The sequence below is a fragment of the Schistocerca piceifrons genome, chromosome X (assembly GCF_021461385.2).
Source record: "Schistocerca piceifrons isolate TAMUIC-IGC-003096 chromosome X, iqSchPice1.1, whole genome shotgun sequence".
NCBI lineage: Eukaryota > Metazoa > Arthropoda > Insecta > Orthoptera > Acrididae > Schistocerca > Schistocerca piceifrons.
The window spans coordinates 870,067,491-870,087,932 of NC_060149.1; positions in this window are offsets into that span (position 1 = coordinate 870,067,491).

The window sequence follows — 20,442 nt, forward strand, 5'->3', positions numbered from 1 at the left end:
TTAGATTCCGATGCACCAGTGCAGAGTTACTGTATCCGTTGGACGTTCACATTGACCATGAAACACAGATATTGCATCGGGATTGAATACAAAAGGCACAATTCCACTTTCAGTACAAGAAGAGTGAATTTACTAAGAGTTTGTGATTTGGGCGGCTCCTGATAGACCGGTATTTGATTCAGATGCATCAGTGAAGGTTTAGTGTATCTCTTGGACATTCACATCGACCATGAAACAGAGAAATTGAATCGGGATTGAATACAAAGCACAATTCGAACTTAAGTACAAGAAGAGTGAATCTTCTAAGAGTTTGTGTTTTTAGCGGCTCCTGGCAGACCAGTATTACATTCCGATTCATCGGTGAAGGTTTACTGTATCTCTTGGACATGAACATTGACCATGAAACACAGAATTTGCATTGGGATTGAATACAAAAGGCACAATTCCAACTTAAGCACAAGAAGAGTGAATCTTCTAAGAATTTGTGATTGGGGTGGCTCCTGTTAGACCAGTATTGGATTCAGATGCATCTGTGCAGGTTTACTGTATCCCTAGGAACTTCAAATTGTCCATGAAACACACAAATTGCATTGGGATTGAATACAAAATTCACAATGCCAACTTAAGTACAAGAACAGTGAATCTTCTAAGCGTTAGAGCTTTGAACGGCTCTTGAGAGACCAGTATTAGATTCCGATGCACCACTGCTGGCTTACTGTGTCCCCTGGCCCTACTCATTGACCATGAAACACATAAATTGCATCGGGATTGAATAGGAAATGCACAATGCCAAAGATTGTCCAGGAAGAGTGATTCTTCTAAGAGTTTGTGCTTTGAGCGGCTAATGGGAGACGAGTATTAGATTCCGATGCACCAGTGTAGGTTTACTGTATCCCTTGGACCTTCACATTGACCATGAAACACAGAAATTGCATCGGTACTAAATACAAAAGGCACAATGCCGACCTAAGTACAAGAAGAGTGAATCTCGGAGAGTTTGTGCTTTGAGCGGCTCCTGGGAGCCCAGTATTACATTCCGATGCATCAGTGCAGGTTTACTGTATCCCTTGGGCCCCTTAATTGACCATGAAACACAGATATTGCATCGGGATTCAATACAAAAGGGACAATGACGATTTAAGTACAAGAAGAGTGAATCATTTAAGAAGTTTTGCTTTGAGTGGCTCCTGGGACACCAGTATTAGATTCCGATGCACCAGTGCAGGTTTTCCGTAACCCTTCGACCTTCACATTGACCATGAAACACAGAAATTGCATCTGGATTGAATACAAAAGGCACAATGCCGACTTAAGTACAAGAAGAGTGAATCATCTAAGAGTTTGTGCTTTGAGCGCCTCCTGGCAGACCGGTATTCCATTCCGATGCATCGGTGAACTTTTACTGTATCTCTTGGACATTCACATTGACCATGATACACAGAAATCGCATCGGGATTGAATACAAAAGGACCAATGCCGACTTAAGTACAAGAAGAGTGAATCTTCTGAGAGTTTAAGCTTTGAGCGGCTCTTGGGAGACCAGTATTAGATTCCGACGCACCAGTGCAGGTTTACCGTATCCCTTGGAGCTTCACATTGACCATGAAACACAGAAATTGCATCTGGATTGATTACAAAAGGCACAATGCCGACTTAAGTACAAGAAGAGTGAATCTTCTAAGAGTTAGTGCTTTGAGCGTCTCCTGGGAGGCCAGTATTAGATTCCGATGCATCAGTGCTGGTTTACTGTAGCCCTTGGACCTTCACATTGACCATGAAACACAGAAATTACATCGGGATTGAATACAAAAGGAACAATGCCATCCTAAGTACAAGAAGAGTGAATCTTCTAAGACTTGGTGATTTGAGCGGCTCCTTGGAGACCAGTATTACATTCCGATGCAACAGTGCTGGTTTACTATATCCCTGGGACCTTCACATTGACCATGACAAACAGAAATTGCCTCGGGATTGAATAAAAAAGGCACAGTTCCAACTTATGTATAAGGAGAGTAATTCTTCTATGATATTTGGCTTTGGGCGGCTCCAGGGAGACCAGTATTAGATTCCGATGCACCAGTGCAGATTTACTGTAACCCTTGGACCTTCACATTGACCATGAAACACAGATATTGCATCGAGATTGAATACAAAACGCACAATTCCAACTTAAGTACAAGAAGAGTGAATTTTCTATGAATTTGTGATTTTGGCGGCTCCTGTTAGACCAGTATTGGATTCAGATGCATCAGTGCCGGTTTACTGTATCCCTTGGAACTTCAAATTGACCATGAAACACACAAATTGCATTGGGATTGAATACAAAATTCACAATGCCAACTTAAGTACAAGATGAGTGAATCTTCTAAGAGTTAGTGCTATGAACGGCTTCTGGGAGACCAGTATTAGATTCCGATGCACCACTCTAGGTTTACTGTATCCCTTGGCCCTTCACATTGACCATGAAACACAGAGATTACATCGGGATTGAATACAAAAGGAACAATGCCATCCTAAGTACAAGAAGAGTGAATCTTCTAAGACTTGGTGATTTGAGCGGCTACTTGGAGACCAGTATTACATTCCGATGCAACAGGGCGGGTTTACTGTATCCTTTGGATCTTCACATTGTCCATGAAACTCAGAAATTGCATCGGGATTGAACTAAAAATGCACAATGCCGACTTTAGTACAAGAAGAGTGAATCATCTAAGAGTTTGTGCTTTGAGCGGCTCCTGGGAGACCAGTATTAGATTCCGATGCACCAGTGCAGGTTTACTGTCACCCTTGGACCTTCCCATTGACCATGAAATACAGAAATTGCATCTGGATTGAATACAAAAAGCACAATGCCGACTTTTGTACAAGAAGAGTGAATCTTCTAAGAGTTTGTGCTTTGAGCGGCTCCTGGGAGATCAGTATTAGATTCCGATGCACCAGTGCAGGATTACTGCATCCCTTGGTCCTTCACATTGACGATGAAACACTGAAATTGCATTGGGATTGAATAGTAAATGCTCAATGCCAACGATTGTCCAAAAAGTGTGAATCTTCTAAGAGTTTGTACTTTGAGCGGCTCTTGGGAGACCAGTATTAGATTCCGATGCACCAGTGCAGGTTTACTGTAACCCTTGGACCTTCCCATTGACCATGAAACACAGAAATTGCATCTGGACTGAATACAAAAGACACAATACCGACTTTTGTACAAGAAGAGTGACTCTTCTAAGAGTTTGTGCTTTGAGCGGCTCCTGGGAGATCAGTATTAGATTCCGATGCACCAGTGCAGGATTAGTGCATCCCTTGGTCCTTCACATTGACAATGAAACACTGAAATTGCATTGGGATTGAATAGAAAATGCTCAATGCCAACGATTGTCCGGGAAGAGTGAATCTTCTAAGAGTTTGTGCTTTGGGCGGCTAATGGGAGCCGAGTATTAGACTTCCGATCCACCAGTGTAGGTTTACTGTATCCCTTGGACCTTCACATTGACCATGAAACACAGAAATTGCATCGGCATTAAATACAAAAGGCACAATGCCGACCTAAGTACAAGAAGAGTGAATCTCGAAGAGTTTGTGCTTTGAGCGGCTCCTGGGAGACCAGTATTACATTCCGATGCATCAGTGCAGGTTTACTGTATCCCTTGAACCTTCTAATTGACCATCAAACACAGAAATTGCATCGGGATTGAATACAGAAGGGACAATGACAACTTAAGTACAAGAAGAGTGAATCATCTAAGAAGTTTTTCTTTGAGTGGCTCCTGGGAGACCAGTATTAGATTCCGATGCACCAGTCCCGGTTTACCGTAAAACTTGGACCTTCACGTTGACCATGAAACACAGATATTACATCGGGATTGAATACAAAATGCACAATTCCGCCTTAAGTACAAGAAGAGTGAATCATCTAAGAGTTTGTTCTTTGAGCGGCTCCTGGCAGACCAGTATTACATTCCGAATCATCGGTGAAGGTTTACTGTATCTCTTGAACATTCACATTGACCATGAAACACAGAAATTGCATCGTGATTGAATACAAAATGCACAATTCCAACTTAAGTACAAGAAGAGTGAATCTTCTAATAGTTTGTGATTTGGGCGGCTCCTGTTGGACCAGTATTAGATTCAGGTGCATCAGTGCTAGTTTACTGAATCCCGTGGACCTTCAAATTGACCATGAAACTAAGAAATTGCATCGGGATTGAACAAATAATGCACAATGCCGACTTTAGTACAAGAAGAGTGAATCTTCTAAGAGTTTGTGCTTTGTGCGGCTCCTGGGAGACCAGTATTGGATTCCGATGCACCACTGCTGGTTTACCGTATTCCTTGGACCTTCTCATTGACCATGAAACACAGAAATTGCATCGGGATTGAATACAAAAGGCACAATTCCAACTTAAGTACAAGAAGAGTGAATCTTCTAAGAATTTGTGATTGCGGCGGCTCCTGTTAGACCAGTATTGGATTCAGATGCATCAGTGCAGGTTTACTGTATCCCTTGGAACTTCAAATTGACCATGAAACACACAAATTGCATTGGGATTGAATACAAAATTCACAATGCCAACTTAAGAACAAGATGAGTCAATCTTCTAAGAGTTAGTGCTATGAACGGCTCCTGTGAGACCAGTATTAGATTCCGATGCACCACTGCTGGTTTACTGTATCCCTTGGCCCTTCACATTGACAATGAAACACACAAATTGCATTGGGATTGATTACAAAATTCACAATGCCAACTTAAGTACAAGAAGAGTGAATGTTCTAAGAGTTTTTGCTTTGAACGGCTCCTGCGACACCAGTATTAGATTCCGATCCACCAGTTCAGGTTTACTGTATCCCTTGGACCTTCACATTGACCATGAAACACAGAAATTGCATCGGGATTGAATACAAAAGGCTCAATGCCGACTTAAGTACAAGAAGAATAAATCTTCTAAGAGTTTAAGCTTTGAGCGGCTCCTGGGAGACCAGTATTAATTTCCGATGCACCAGTGCAGGTTTACCGTATCCCTTGGAGCTTCACATTGACCATGAAATACAGAAATTGCGACTGGATTGAATACAAAAGGCACAATGCCGACTTCAGTACAAGAAGAGTGAATCTTCTAAGAGGTAGTGCTTTGAGCGTCTCCTGGGAGACCAGTATTACACTCCGATGCATCAGTGCATGTTTACTGTATCACTTGGACATTCACATTGACCATGAAACACAGTAATTACATCGGGATTGAATACAACGGGAACAATGACGTCCTAAGTACAAGAAGAGTGAATCTTCTAAGACTTGGTGATTTGAGCGGCTCCTTGGAGACCAGTATTACATTCCGATGCATCAGTGCAGGTATACTATATCCCTTGGACCTTCACATTGACCATGAAACACAGATATTGCATCGGGATTGAATACAAAAGCACAATGTCGACTTCAGTACAAGAAGAGTGATTCTTCTAAGAGTTTGTGCCTTGAGCGGATCCTCGCAGACGAGTATTACATTCCGACGCATCGGTGATGGTTTACTGTATCTCTTGGACATTCACATTGACCGTGAGACACAGAAATTGCATCGGGGTTGAATCCAAAAGGCACAATTCCAACTTAAGTACAAGAAGAGTGAATCTTCTAAGAGTTTGTGATTTGGGCGGCTCCTGTTTGACCAGTATTGGATACAGATGCATCAGTGCAGGTTTACTGTATCACTTGGAACTTCCAATTGACCATGAAACATACAAGTTGCATTGGGATTGAATACAAGATTCACAATGCCAACTGAGGTACAAGAAGAGTGAATCTTCTAAGAGTTTGTGCTTTGAACGGCTCCTGCGAGACCAGTATTGGATTCCGATACACCAGTGCAGGTTTTCTGTATCCCTTGGACCTTCACAATGACCATGAAACACAGAAATTGCATCGGAATTGAATACAAAAGGCACACTGCCGATTCAAGTACAAGAAGAGTGTATCTTCTAAGACTTTGTGCTTTGACGGGCTCCTGGGAGACCAGTATTAGATTCCGATGCACCAGTGCCAGTTTACTGTATCCCTCGGACCTTCACATTTACCATGAAACACAGAAATGGCACCGGATTGAACACAAAAGCCACAATCCCGACCTAAGTACAAGAAGAGTGAATCTTCTAAGAGTTGGTGCTTTGAGCGGCTCCTCGGAGACCAGTATTTGATTCCGATGCTCCAGTGCAGGTTTTATGTACCCCTTGGACCTTCACATTGGCCATGAAACACAGATATTGCATCGGGATTGATTAGAAAACGCACAATGCCGACTTCAGTACAAGAAGAGTGAATCTTCTAAGAGTTTAAGCTTTGAGCGGCTCCAGGGAGACCGTTATTAGATTCCGATGCACCAGTGCAGGTTTACCGTATCCCTTGGACGGCCGCATTGACCATGAAACACAGAAATTGCATCTGGATTGAATAGAAAATGCACAATGCCGACTTAAGTACCAGAGGAGACAATCTTCTAAGAATTTGTGCTTTGAGCGTCTCCTGGGAGACCAGTATTACACTCCGATGCATCAGTGCAGCTTTACTGTATCTCTTGGACCTTCACATTGACCATGAAACACAGAAATTACATCGGGATTGAATACAAAAGGAACAATGACGTCCTAAGTATAAGAAGAGTGAATCTTCTAAGACTTGGTGATTTGAGCGGCTCCTTGGAGACCAGTATTACATTCCGATGCATCAGTGCAAGTTTACTATATCCCTTGGACCTTCACATTGACCATGAAACACAGAAATTGCATCGGGTTTGAACAAAAAATGCACAATGCCGACTTTAGTAAAAGAAGAGTGAATCTTCTAAGGGTTTGTGCTTTGAGCGGCTCCTGGGAGACCAGTATTAGTTTCCGATGCACCAGTGCAGGATTGCGGTAACCCTTGGACCTTCACATAGACCATGAAACACAGATATTGCAACGGGATTGAATACAAAAGGCACATTGCCGACTTAAGTACAAGAAGAGTGAATCTTCTAAGAGTTTGTGACTTGAGCAGCTCCTGGCAGACAAGTATTACATTCCGATGCATCAGTGAAGGTTTAGTGTATCTCTTGGACATTCACATTGACAATGAAACACAGAAATTGCATCGGGATTGAATACAAAAGGCACAATTCCACTTTAAGTACAAGAAAAGTGAATCTACCAAGAGTTTGTTATTTGGGCGGCTCATGTTAAACCGGTATTTGATTAAGATGCATCGGGATTGAATATATATTGCACAATGCCAACGTAAGTCCAACAAGAGTGAATCTTCTAAGAGTTTGTGCTTTGAGCGTCTAATGGGAGACGAGTATTAGATTCCGATGCACCAGTGTAGGTTTACTGCATCCCTTGGACCTTCACATTGACCATGAAACACAGAAATTGCATCGGGATTGAATACAAAAGGCACACTGCCGACTCAAGTACAAGAAGAGTGAATCCTCTAAGAGTTTGTGCTTTGATGGGCTCCTGGGAGACCAGTTTTGGATTCCGATGCACCAGTGCCGGCTTCCTGTATCCCTTTGGACCTTCACATTGACCATGAAACACAGAAATTGCACCGGATTGAACACAAAAGGCACAATGTCGAGCTAAGTACAAGAAGAGTGAATCTTCTAAGAGTTGGTGTTTTGAGCGGCTCCTCGGAGACCAGTATTAGATTCCGATGCTCCCGTGCAGGTTTTATGTACCTCTTGGACCTTCACATTGACCATGAACCACAGAGATTGCATCAGGATTGAATACAAAAGGCTCAATGCCAACTTAAGTACAAGAAGAGTAAATCTTCTAAGAGTTTAAGCTTTGAGCGTCTCCTGGGAGACCAGTATTACACTCCAATGCATCAGTGCAGGTCTACTGTATCCCTTGGACTTTCACATTGACCATGAAACACAGTAATTACATCGGGATTGAATACAACTGGAACAATGACGTCCTAAGTACAAGAAGAGTGAATCTTCTAAGACTTGGTGATTTGAGCTACTCCTTGGAGACCAGTATTACATTCCGATGCATCAGTGCAGGTATACTATATCCCTTGGACCTTCACATTGACCATGAAACACAGAAATTGCATCGGGATTGAACAAAAAATGCACAATGCCGACTTTAGTACAAGAAGAGAGATTCTTCTAATAGTTTGTGCTTTGACCGGCTCCTGGGAGACCACTGTTAGATTGCGATGCACCAGTGCAGTTTTACTGTAACCCTTGGACCTTCACATTGACCATGAAAAACAGATATTGCATCGCGATTGAATACAAAAGGCACAATGCCGACTTAAGTACAAGAAGAGTGAATCTTCTAAGAGTTTGTGCCTTGAGCGGCTCCTGGCAGACCAGTATTACATTCCGATGCATCAGTGAACGTTTAGTGTATCTCTTGGACATTGTCATTGACCATGAAACAGAGAAATTGCATCGGGATTGAATACAAAAGGCACAATGCCGACTTAAGTACAAGAAGAGTGAATCATCTAAGATTTTGTGCTTTGACGGGCTCCTGGGATACCAGTATTAGATTCCGATGCACCAGTGCCGGTTTACTGTATCCCTCGGACCTTCACATTTACCATGAAACACAGAAATGGCACCGGATTGAACACAAAAGGCACAATGCCGACCTAAGTACAAGAAGAGTGAATCTTCTAAGAGTTGGTGCTTTGAGCGGCTCCAAGGAGGCCGTTATTAGATTCTGATGCACCAGTGCAGGTTTACCGGATCCCTTGGACGTTCGCATTGACCATGAAACACAGAAATTGCATCTGGATTGAATACAAAATGCACAATGCCGACTTAAGTATCAGAAGAGTCAATCTTCTAAGAATTTGTGCTTTGAGCGTCTCCTGGGAGACCAGTATTACACTCCGATGCATCAGTGCAGATTTACAGTATCCGTTGGACCTTCACATTGAACATGAAACACAGAAATTACATCGGGATTGAATACAAAAGACACAATGCCAACTTAAGTACAAGAAATGTGAATCTTCTAAGAGTTGGTGCTTTGAGCGGCTCCTCGGAGACCAGTATTTGATTCCGATGCTCCAGTGCAGGTTTTATGTACCCCTTGGACCTTCACATTGGCCATGAAACACAGATATTGCATCGGGATTGATTAGAAAACGCACAATGCCGACTTCAGTACAAGAAGAGTGAATCTTCTAAGAGTTTAAGCTTTGAGCGGCTCCAGGGAGACCGTTATTAGATTCCGATGCACCAGTGCAGGTTTACCGTATCCCTTGGACGGCCGCATTGACCATGAAACACAGAAATTGCATCTGGATTGAATACAAAATGCACAATGCCGACTTAAGTATCAGAAGAGTCAATCTTCTAAGAATTTGTGCTTTGAGCGTCTCCTGGGAGACCAGTATTACACTCCGATGCATCAGTGCAGATTTACAGTATCCCTTGGACCGTCACATTGAACATGAAACACAGAAATTACATCGGGATTGAATACAAAAGACACAATGCCAACTTATGTACAAGAAGAGTGAATCGTCTGAGAGTTGGTGATTTGAGCGGCTCCTGGGAGACCAGTTTTACATTCCGAAACATCAGTGCAGGTTTACTATATCCCTTGGACCTTCACATTGCCCATGAAACACAGAAAATGCCTCGGGACTGAATAAAATGGGCACAATTCCAATTTAAGTACAAGGAGAGTGAATTTTCCAAGAGTTTGTGCTTTGGGCGATTCCAGGGGACCGGTATTAGATTCCGTTGCATCAGTGCAGGTTTACTATATCCCCTTGACCATCAAATTGACCATGAAACCCAGAAATTGCATCGGGATTGAATACAAAAGGTACAATGCCGACTTAAGTTCAAGAAGAGTGAATCTTCTAAGAGTTTGTGCTTTGAGTGGCTCCTGGGAAACCAGTTTTAGATTCCGAAGCACTAGTAATGGTTTACTGTATCCCTTGGACCTTCACATTGACCATGAAACTCAGAAATTGCATCGGGATTGAATGAAAAAAGCACAATTCCAACATAAGTACAAGAAGAGTGAATCTTCTAAGAGTTTGTGATTTGGGCGGCTCCAGGGAAACCGATATTAATTTCATATGCATCAGTGCAGGTTTACAGTATCACTAGGACCTTCAGATTGACCATGAAACACAGATATTGCATCGGGATTCAACACAAAATGCACAATGCCAACTGAAGTACAAAAAGAGTGAATCTTCAAAGAAGTTTTGCTTTGAGAGACTCCCGGGAGACCAGTATTAGATTCCGATGCATCAGTGCAGATTAACTGCCTCCCTTGGACTTTCTCATTGACCATGAGACACAGAAGTTGCATCGGGACTGAATACAAAAGGCAAATTGCCGACTTAAGTACAAGAAGAGTGAATCTTCTAATAGTTTTCGTTTTGAGCGGCCCCTGGGAGATCAGTATTAGATTCCGATGCACCAGTACAGGTTTACTGTATCCCTTGGACTTTCACATTGACCATGAAACACAGAAATTGCATCGGTATTGAATACAAAGGGTACAATGCCGACTTAAGTACGAGAACAGTGAATCTTCTAAGAGTTAGTGCTCTGTGCGGCTCCAGGGAGACCAGTATTAGATTCCGATGCACCAGTGCATGTTTACAGTAAGCCTCGGACCTACACATTGACCATGAGACACAGAAATTGCATCGGGATTGAATACAAAAGGCACAATACCGACTGAAGTACAAGAGGAGTGAAACTTTTAGGAGTTTGTGCTTTGTGCGGCTCCTGGCAGAACAGTATTACATTCCGATGCATCAGTGCAGGTTTACTGTATCCCTTGGACATTCATATTGACCACGAAACACAGATATTGCATCGGGATTGAATACAAAAGGCATAATTCCAACTTGAGTTCAAGACGAGAGAATCTTCTAAGAGTTTGTGCTTTGGGCAGTTCCAGGGAGACCGGGGTTCGATTCAGATGCATCAGTGCAGGTTTACTGTATTACCTGGACCTTAAAATTAACCATGAAACACAGAAAGAGCATCGGGATTGAACACAAAATCCACAAAGCCGACTTAAGTACAAGAGGAGTGAATCTTCTAAGAGTTTGTGTTTTGAACGGCGCCTGGGAGACCAGTATTAGATTCCGAAGCACCAGTACAAGTTTACTGTATCCCTTGGACCTTCACATTGACCATGACACACAGAAATTGCATCGGGATTGAATAAAAAATTCACAATGCCAACTTAAGTACAAGATGAGTCAATCTTCTAAGAGTTAGTGCTTTGGGCGGCTCCTGGGAGAAGACGTATTACATTCCGATGCACCAGTGCAGGTTTACCGTATCCCTTGGACCTTCACAATGATCATGAAATACAGAAATTGCATCGGGATTGAATACAACAGGCACAATGCCGACTTAAGTACAAGAAGAGTGAAAATTCTAAGAGTTTGTGATTTGAGCGGCTCCTGGGAGACTAGTATTAGATTCCGATGCACCAGTGGAGGTTTCCTGTATCCCTTGGACCTTCACATTGACCATGAAATACAGTAATTGCATTGCGATTGAATACAAATGGCACAAAGCCGACTTAGGTACAAGAAGAGTGAATCTTCTAAGAGTTAGTGATTAGAGCGGCTCCTGGGAGACCAGTATTACACTCAGATGCATCAGTGCAGGTTTACTGTATCCCTTGGACCTTTACATTGACCATGAATCACAGAAATTGCATCGGGATTGAATACAAAAGGCACAATGCTGAATTAAGCACAAGAAGAGTGAATCATCTAAGAGTTGGTGATTTGGGCGGCTCCTGGGAGACCACTATTACATTCAGATGTTTCGGTGCAGGTTTACTGTATCCCTTGGACTTTCACATTGACCATGAAACATAGAAATGGCATCGCGATTAAATACAAAGGGCACAATGGCGACTTATGTACAAGAAGAGTGGCTCTTCAAAGAGTTTGTGCTTTGAGCGGCTCCTGGGGACCAGTATTACAATCCGATGCATCAGCGCAGGTTTACTCTATCCCTTGGACCTTCCCATTGACCATGGAACACAGAAATTGCATCGGCATTGATTACTGAAGGCACAATTCCGCCTTCATGTCAAAGGAGAGTGAATCTTCCAAGGGTTTGTGTTTAGAGCGGCTCCTGGGAGACCAGAATTAGATTCCGATGCACCAGTGCAGGTTTACTGTACCCCTTGGACCTTCCCATTGACCATGGAACACAGAAATTGCATCGGGATTGATTACAAAAGGCACAACTCCGCCTAGAGTACAGGAAGAGTGCATCTTCTAAGAGTTTTTGCCTTTAGCGGCTCCTGGGAGACCAGAATTAGATTCCGATGCACCAGTGCAGGTTTTCTGTATCCCTTGGACCTTCACATTGACCATGAAACACAGAGATTGCATCGGGATTGAATACAAAAGGCACAATGCCGACTTAAGTATAAGAAGAGTGAATCTTCTAATAATTTGTGTTTCGAGCATCTCCTGGGAAACCAGTATTAGATTCAATTGCATCAGAGCAGTTTTACTGTATCCCTTGGACGTTCACATTGACCATGATACACAGAAATTGCATCGGGATTGAATACAAATTGCACAATCCCGACTTAAGTACAAGAAGAGTGAATCTTCTAAGAATTTGTTCCTTGAGCGGCTCCTTGGAGACCAGTATTACATTCCGATGGATCAGAGCAGATTTACTGTGTCCCTTGGACCCTCTCATTGATAATGAAACACAGATATTGCCTCGGGATTGAATACAGAAGGCACAATGCCAACTTCAGTACAAGAAGAGTGAATCTTCTAAGAGATTGAGCTTTGAACGGCGCCTGGGAGACCAGTATTAGATTCCGAAGAACTAGTGCATGTTTACTGTATCCCTTGGGCCTTCACATTGACCATGATACACAGAAATTATATCGGGAAAGAATACATTAGGCACATTGCCGACTTAAGTACAAGAAGAGTGAATCTTCTATGCGTTTGTGCTATGAGCGGCTCCTGGGAGACCAGTATTAGATTCCGATGCACCAATGCAGGTTTACTGTCTCCTTTGGACCTTCACATTGGCCATGAAACACAGAACTTGCATCGGGATTGAATACAAAAACCACAATGCCGACATAGGTACAAGGAGAGTAAATCTTCTAAGAGTTTGAGTTTGGAGCTGCTCCTGGGAGACCAGTATTAGATTCCGATGCACCAGTGCAGGTTTACTATACCCCTTGGACCTTCTCATTGACCATGAAATACAGAAATTGCATCGGGATTGAATACATAGCCACAATTCCGACATAAGTAGAAGAAGAGTGAATCTTCTAAGGGTTTGCGATTTGAGCGGCTCCTGTGAGACCAATTTTGCTTTCCGATGCGTCAGTGCAGGTTTACTGTATCCCTTGGAACCTCCCATTGACCATGAAACACAGAAATTGCACCGGGTTGAATACAAAAGGCACAATTCCGACCTAAATACAAGAAGAGTGAATCTTCTAAGAGTTTGTGCTTCGAGCGGCTCCAGGAGGCCAGAATTAGATTCCGATGCACCAGTGCAGGATTACAGTATACCTTGGACCTCCATATTGACCATGAAACAAAGAAATTGCAGCAGGATTGAATACAAATAGCACAATACCGTCTGAAGTACAAGAAGAGTGAATCTTCTAAGAGTTTATATTTTGAACGGCTCCTGGGAGACATGTACTAGATTCCGATGCACCAGTGCAGGTTGACTGTATCTCCTGGACCTTCACATTGACCATGAAACAGAGAAATAGCATCGGGACTGAATACAAAATGCACAATGCCGACTCAAGTACAAAAAGAGTGAATCTTCTAAGGGTTTGTCCTTTGAGCGGCTCCTGGGATACCAGATTTAGATTCCGATGCACCAGCGCAGGTTAACTGTACCCCTTGGACCTTCCCATTGACCATGAAACTCAGAAATTGCATCGGGATTGATTACAAAAGGCACAATTCCACCTACTGTACAGGAAGAATGCATCTTCTAAGTGTTTGTGTTTTTAGCGGCTCCTGGGAGACCAGAATTGGATTCTGATGCACCAGTGCAGGTTTACTGTATACCTTGGACCTCCACATTGACCATGAAACACAGAAATAGCATCGGGATTAGATACAAAAGGCACAATGCCTACTTAAGTACAAGAAGAGTGAATCTTCTAAGAGTTTGTGCTTCGAGCGGCTCCAGGAGACCAGAATTAAATTCCGATGCACCAGTGCAGGTTTACTGTATACCTTGGACCTCTACATTGACCATGATACACAGAAATTGCATCGGGATTGAATACAAAAGGCACAATGCCAACTTTAGTACAGGAAAAGTGAATCTTCTAAGATTTGTGTTTGAACGGCGCCTGGGAGACCAGTATTAAATTCCGAGGCACTAGTGCAGGTTTACTGTATCCCTTGGACCTTCACATTCACCATGAAACACAGAACTTGCATCGGGATTGAATACAAAAACAGATGTCGACATAAGTACAAGGAGAGTGAGTCTTCTAAGAGTTTGAGTTTCAGCGGCTCCTGGGAGACCAGTATTAGATTCCGGTGCTCCAGTGCAGGTTTACTATACCCCTTGGACCTTCACATTGACCATGAAATACAGAAATTGCATCGGGATTGAATACAAAAGCCACAATTCCGTTTTAAGTAGAAGAAGAGTGAATCTTCTAAGAGTTAGGGATTTGAGCGGCTCCTGGGAGACCAGTAGTAAATTACGTTGCGCCAGTGCAGGTTTACGGTATCCCTTGGACTTTCACATTAACCATGAAACATAGAAATTGCATCGGGATTGAATACAAACGGCACAATGGCGACTTATGTACAAGAAGGGTGAATCTTCTAAGGGTTTGTGATTTGAGCGGCTCCTGGGAGTCCAGTATTAGATTCAGATGCACCAGTGCAGGTTTACTGTATCCCTTGGACCTTCACATTGACCATGAAACACAGAAATTGCATCGGGATTGAATAAAAAATGCACAATCCCGACTTAAGTACAAGAAGAGTGAATCTTCTAAGAGTTAGTGCTTTGAGCGGCTCCTGGGACACCAGTATTAGATTCCCATGCACCAGTGCAGGTTTACTGTAGCCCTTGGACCTTGACATTGACCATGAAACACAGAACTTGCATCGGGATTGAATACAAAAGGCGCAGAGCCGACTTAAGTACAAGAAGAGTGAAACGTCTAAGAGTTTGTTCCTTGAGCGGCTCCTTGGAGACCAGTATTACATTCCGATGGATCAGAGCTGGTTTGCTGTATCCCTTGGACCCTCTCATTGACAATGAAACGCAGATATTGCCTCGGGATTGAATAGAAAAGGCACAATGCCGTCTTCAGTACAAGAAGAGTGAATATTCAAACACTTTGTGCTTTGAGCGGCTCCAGTGAGACCGGTTTTAGAATCCGATGCTCCAGTTCAGGTTTCCAGTTTCCCTTGGACCTTCACATTGTGAATGACGCACAGAAATTGCATCGGGATTGAATACAAAGGGCACACTGCTGACTTAGGTACAAGAAGCATAAATCTTCTAAGAGTTTGAGTTTCGAGCGGCTCCAGGAGACCAGAATTACATTCCGATGCACCAAAGCTGGTCTACTGTTTCCCTAGGACCTTCCCATTGACCATGAATAACAAAAATTGCATCGGGATTGAATACAAAATGCACAATGCCGACCTAAGTACAAGAAATGTTAATCATCTAAGAGTTTGTGCTTTTAGCAGCTCCTGGGAGACCAGAATTTGATTCCGAGGCACCGGTGCAGGTTTCCTGTATCCCTTGGACCATCACATTGACCATGAAACACAGAAATTGCATCGGGATTCAATACATAAGGCACAATGCCGACTTAAGTACTAGAAGAGTAAATCTTCTACGAATTTGTGCTTCGAGCATATCCTGGGAGACCAGTATTACATTCCGATGCATCAGTGCAGGTTTACTGTATCCCTTGGACCTTCACAATGACCATGAAACACAGAAATAGCATCGGGATTGTATACGAAAGGCACAATGCCGACTTAAGTACAAGGAGAGTGAATCTTCTAAGAGTTTGTCTTTTGAACGGCTCCTGGGAGACCAGTATAAGATTCCGATGCTTCAGTGCAGGTTTACTGTATCCCTTGGACCTTCACTTTGACCATGAAAAACAGAAATTGCATGGGATTCAATACAAAATGCACACTCCCGACTTAAGTACAAGAAGAGTGAATCTTCTAAGAATTTGTGCCTTGAGCGACTCCTGGGACACCAGTATTAGATTCCCATGCACCAGTGCAGGTTTACTGTAACCCTTGGACCTTGACATTGACCATGAAACACAGAAGTTACATCGAAATTGAATACAAATTGCAAAATGCCAACTTAAGTACAACAAGTGCGAATATTTTAAGAGTTTGTGCATTGGGTGGCTCCTCGGAGACCGGTTTCAGAATCCGATGCACCAGTGCAGGTTTCCTGTATCCCTTGGACCTTCACTTTGACCATGAAACACAGAAATTGCATCGGGATTGAATACAAAAGGCACAATGCCGACTTAAGTAGAAGTAGAGTGAATCTTCTAAGGGTTTGCGCCTCGAGCGGCTCCAGGACACCAGAATTAGTTTTCGATGCACCAGTGCAGGTTTAGTGCAATCCTTGGAACTTCACATTGACCAAGAAACACAGAAATTGCATCGGGATTGAATACAACAGGCACAATGCTGACTTAAGTACAAGAAGAATGAATCTTCTAAGAATTTGTGTTTCGAGCATGTCTTGGGAGACCAGTATTACATTCCGATGCTTCAGTGCAGGTTTACTGTATACCTTGGACCTACAAATTGTACATGAAGCACAGATATTGCGTCGGGATTGTATACGAAAGGCACAATACCGTCTGAAGTACTAGTAGAGTGAATCTTCAAAGAGTTTGTCCTTTGAACGGCTCCTGGGAGACTAGTATTAGATTTCGATGCATCAGTGCAGGTTTACTGTATCCATTTGACCTTCACTTTGACCATCAAACAAAGAAATTGCATCGGGATTGAATATAAAATGCACAATTCCTACTTAAGTACAAGATGAGTGAATCTTCTAAAAGTTTATTTTTTGAACAGCTCCTGGGACACCAGTTTTTGATTCCGATGCACCAGTGTAAGTTGACTGTATCCCTTGGACATTCACATTGAAAATGAAACACTGGAATTGCATCGAGATTGAATTCCAAATGCACCCTCCCGACTTAAGTACATGTAGAGGGAATCCTCTAAGAATTTGTGCTTTGAGCGGCTCCTGGGACACCAGTATTAGATTCCCATGCACCAGTGCCGGTTTACTGTATCCCTTGGACCTTCACATTGACCATGAAGCACTGAAATTGCAATACAAAATGCACATTGCTGACTTAAGTACAAGATGAGTGAATCTTCTAAGAGTTTGTGCTTTGAGCGGCTCCTGGGAGACCAGTATTAGATTACGATGCGCCAGTGCATGTTTACGGTATCCCTTGGACTTTCACATTGAACATGAAACACAGAAATTGCATCGGGATTGAATACAAAAGGCACAATGCCGACTTAAGCCCAAGATGAGTGAATCTTCTAAGTGTTTGTGCTTTGGACGGCTCCTGGTAGACCAGAATTAGCTTCCGATGAACCAGTGTGGGTTGACTGTAACCCTTGAACGTTCGCTTTGACAATGAGACACAGATATTGCATCGGGATTGAATAGAAAATGCACAATGCCGACTTAAGTACAAGAAGAGTGAGTCTTCTATGGGTTTGTGCTTTGAGCGGCTCCTGGGAGACCAGTATTAGGTTCTGATGCACCAGTGCAGGTTTACTGTATCCCTTCCACCTTCACATTGACCACGAAACACAGATATTGCATCGGGATTGAATACAAAATGCACAAACCCGACTTAAGTACAAGAAGAGTTATTCTTCTAAGAAGTTTTGCTTTGAGCGGCTCCTTGGAGACCAGTATTAGATTCCGATGCATCAGTGCAGGTTTACTGTATCCTTTGGACCTTCACATTGACCATGAAAGACAGAAATTGCCTCGGGATTGAATACAAAAGGCACAATGCCGACTTAAGTAGAAGAAGAGTTAATCTTCTATGAGTCTGTGCTTTGAACGGCTCCTGGGAGACCAGTATTACATTCCCTAGGATCATTGCAGGTTTTACGTATCACTTGGACCTTCACATTGACCATGAAACACAGATATTGCATCGGTATTGAATACAAAAGGCACAATGCTTACTTAAGTACAAGAAGAATAAATCTTCTAAGGGTTTGTGCTTTGAGCGGATCCTGGGAGACCAGTATTACATTCCGAAGCATCAGTGCAGGTTTACTGTTTCCCTTTGACCTACACATTGACCATGAAACACAAAAATTGCATCGGGATTGAATACAAAACGCACAATGCCGACTTAAGTACAAGAATACTGAATGTTCTAAGAGTTCGTGCTTCTAGCGGCTACAGGAGACCTGAAGTAGATTCCGATGCACCAGTGCAGGTTCACTGTATCCCTTGGACTTTCACATTGACCATGAAACACGGAAATTGCATCGGGATTGAATACAAAAGGCACAATGCCGACATAAGTACAACAAGAGTGAATCTTCTAAGAATTTGTGCTTTGAGCGGCTCCTGGGAGACCAGAATTAGATTCTGATGCACCAGTGAAGGTTCTCTGTATCCCTTGGACCTTCTCATTGACTATGATACACAGATATTGCATCGGGATTTAATACAATAGGTTAAATGCCGACTTAAGTACAAGAAGAGTGAATCTTCCAAGAGATTATGCTTTGAGCGGCTCCTGGGAGACCAGAATTAGATTCCGATGCACCAGTGAAGGTTTTCTGTATCCCTTGGACCTTCACATTGACTATGATACACAGATATTGCATCGGGATTTAATACAATAGGTTAAATGCCGACTTAAGCACAAGATGAGTGAATCTACTAAGAGTTAGTGCTTTGATCGGCTCCTGGGAGACCAGTTGTACATTCCGATGCACCAGTGCAGGTTTACTGTTACTCTTGGACCTTCGCATTGACCATGAAACACAGAAATTGCATCGGGATTGAACACAAAAGGCACGATGCCGACTTAAGTTCAAGATGAGTGAATATTCTAAAAGTTTGTGATTTGAGCGGCTCCTGGGAGACCAGTATTAGATTACGATGCGCCAGTGCTGGTTTACGGTTTCCCTTGGACTTTCACATTGACCATGAAACACAAAAATTGCATCGGGATTGAATACAAAGCGCACAGTGCCGACTTCAGTACGAGAAGCACGAATCTTCTAAGAGCTTGTGCTTCGAGCGGTTCCTCTGAGACCAGTATTACTTTAGGAAGCATCAGTGCCGGTTTATTGTATCCGTTGGACCTTCACATTGACCATGCATCATAGAAATTTCATCGGGATTGAATATAAAAGGCACAATGCCGACGTAAGTACAAGAAGAGTGAATCTTCTAAGAGTTTGTGCTTCGGGCGGCTCCAGGAGACCACAATTACATTTCGATGCACCAGTGCTGGTTTTCTGTAATCCCTGGACCTTCACGTTGACCATAAAACACAGAAATTGCATCGGGATTGAATACAAAAGGCACAATGCCGACTTAAGCACAGGAAGAGTGAATCTTCTAAGAGTTTGTGATTTGAGCGACTCCTGGGAGAACAATATCTGATTCCGATGCACCAGTGCAGGTTTACTGTATACCTTGGACGCTCACATTGACAGTGAAACACAGAAATTGCATCGGGATTGAATACGAAATGCAAAATGCAGACTTAAGTACAAGAGGAGTGAATATTCTATGCGATTATGCTTCGAGCGTCTCCAGGACACCAGAAATGGATTCCGATGTACCAGTGCAGGTTTACTGTATCCCTTGGACCTTCACATTGACCATGAAACACAGATATTGCATCGGGATTGATTTGAAAAGGCACAATGCCGACTTAATTACAAGAAGAGTGAATCTTCTAAGAGATTGTGCTTTGAGCGGCTCCTGGGAGATCAGAATTAGATTCCGATGCATCAGTGAAGGTTTACTGTATCCCTTGGACCTTCACATTTACTATGAAACACAGAAATTGCTTCGGGATTTAATACAATAGGCTAAATGCCGACTTAAGTACAAGAGGAGTGAATCTTCTAAGAGATTGTGCTTTGAGCGACTCCTCGGAGACCGGTTTTAGATCCGATGCACAGTGCAGGTTTCCTGTATCCCTTGGACCTTCACATTGACCATGAAACACAGAAATTACATCGGGATTAAATGCAAAATGCACAATGCCGACTTAAGTGCATGAAGAGTGAATCTTCTAAGAGTTTGTGCTTTGAGCGGCTCCTGGGAGACCTGTATTAGAATCCGATGCACCAGTGCAGGTTCACTGTATCCCTTGCACCTTCACATTGACTATGAAACACAG